Below are 2,513 nucleotides of genomic sequence, written 5' to 3' on the forward strand. Positions count from 1 at the left end.
ACATTTATACCTAAAGACTTGTGTGGTTTAATTAAATTAGAATTTAAAAGCAGGACTTTGAATTGTGATTGAAGACATGGCCACGGTCAGATGGTCAGTTTTGTTTGAAAATGTTTCCACCTTTTAACAATGTACGTATGTACAGAGATGGTGGGAAACAGCAGCTTAAAAATACACTTAGTAAATCATCCGCTCCTCTACCTGTGAACACTTGTGATCAAGCTACACGAAGGCAGCAAATTGCTGTGCACGCTATAACACACTGCTTCTTCTGAAAGCATTAAACCATGCCAGTGAAGGCTATTTAAGGACGCAGTGATTGTACCTACTGGCCACTTTGCTCTCTGCGATGAGAGATGTGTGTGTGTGTGTGTGTGTGTATGAGTGGACACTGGACAGTAGAGTGTGTCTTAGTGAACCTTGTGCATGTGCGTCTGTCAGTGTGGGTTTTTGTGTTTGGGGGGGTGCGTATATTTGTGTTTGCCTCGATGTGAGCCCTAAATGCCAGCTCCTCAGACTTAATAGGCCACCATTAAGAAATTATCTCTGGTGCTTTTGTGCCTTTCCACAGAAAATCTTAACTACCAATTAAGTGGTTGTGTGCCTAGATGGCCCATTTGCTTGGCTGTTGGTAATTATGGGTTTTCTCAGTGTTTCTCTCTTTTCAAGCCGGCCCTTCTCCTTTTTGATTAGGCTTCTCCAGAGTATTACAATCCACAAACTCTGTCACTCTCCCCGAAATTAGCTATCATTCCAACCATATGCATTTTTCATCATGCCTCCAGCGAAAGTAACCGCAGTTGACCTGCAGTGCTGGAACAAAAAGAATGAGCGTTCATGTTTATGTAGGAATTCCTGACATTTTGCTGAAATCTTTATATTTATGCCATCGGATATACTCTACACTTTGGAAACAAGCAGTTGATTTCTTTACCTGGCAAAGCATCCTCATTATTATTCCAGTAAAACCCGTTATGTCTTTCATAGGCAACGTATGAACTACGAGTGTCGTATGACTTTCTTGAGTGTCTTATTATTATGTGACAACACTGTAACATTACACTGGACTTGCACAATACGTCTATAATCAGACCTGAGTACCATTGTTGCCTTTTGCCACAATTTCCACATCAAAAGTCGAATGAACTTCGAGCACAGAGCTGAACAGCTAACAATAACGGAGGTTTCATTGACTTGCGTAGTGCGTTGGAGCTCTACTCAGTAAAATTGAGAGTTGGGCGACGATGACTCATGATCATGATGATTATTTCTTCAAATGTAATCTTGTAAAATGTGGTTTCTGGCGAGAAACATGAATAAATACAGTTGTTTGAAGGAGATGTTCTTTATTATGATTATGACCAATAACTAATAACCAAATAAGTATAGATGATAATAACAAAGTAAGAAGACAACAATTTGAATTTTTGACACAGGCATACGCTGACTCTCGAGGGTTGAAATGATGGCGTACTTCGGACTAAAGTTATCGTTGTACTGTCCTTTAGATTTGAAAATCTGATACAGAATTCTTAAAGCAACTAATAAACTACATGGAAAACTGTATCAAGGCAAAATGAGGTGTGCGTGTTTTAAAATGTATTTTTGATCAGAAAAAAAGTACATCTAACTATAGCATCATACATATGTTTTATTTATTGTATATTTTAAGCCACATCATTAATTAAGCTGCTGACAGAAAATATATTTCCATTTCAAATAATGTCACATATTCCATTAGTTTTGTTGATTTTTGCAATTGTTCACAAAAGTACCATCAAAGTTCCATTAAATAAAACGGTATTTTCGCTGTTCTATGAAAAGCATGTATCTCCGAAAGAACAACTTTTCACACAATGTCATTTTTACGAGATTTGTCAGCTTTGTGATTATTCATTTTTGTTACAAATGAATGATAATTTAACCTGTAGAGGGAAACAAAAGTCTTCAATTGATCTCAAAAATATAAAATCCAGGAATAGGGAGTGACAGTGAAGCTATGTAACTGGCATGCCGGTGAGTTAAACAATCTGTACTTTTGTGGAAAAAAAATATCCACAATAAATGGACATTTTGTAATGTCCATGTAATCCACAAAGACTGCAATTTTGCATTTTTAGACAAAGCAGAAATCAGCTGATAGGCATCAGTTATTCATCCAGCTTCATCTTGAGAATTTGTTTTCTCCCCATGCGATTCTTATCGCTGGGCTTTGTCTACCACTGCCTGTCAAGGTCAATAATTGTAATTCAGGCTATTCATGCTCATTTCCAATGTGGACACCTTTTCATGCAGGGACAAGGAGTTGTTTTGAAGCCTGGGAGACGGAGACAAGGGGGAGGTGGGGGGAAGGTCAATTGATTAGGAAGATACTTTTGCTGATTAGAGCCATCACTCAGTGTCACAATTATCAGTGTCATCAGCGGCAATTTTTTTTGTTGCATCCCGGGACAGACTAACGCCCTCTGTGTGTGTGTGTGTGTGTGTGTGTGTGTGTGTGTGTGTGTGTGTGT

The sequence above is a fragment of the Anarrhichthys ocellatus genome, unplaced genomic scaffold (genome assembly GCF_004355925.1).
Source record: "Anarrhichthys ocellatus isolate YVR2014 unplaced genomic scaffold, GSC_Weel_1.0 scaffold19, whole genome shotgun sequence".
Taxonomy (NCBI): Eukaryota; Metazoa; Chordata; class Actinopteri; order Perciformes; family Anarhichadidae; genus Anarrhichthys; species Anarrhichthys ocellatus.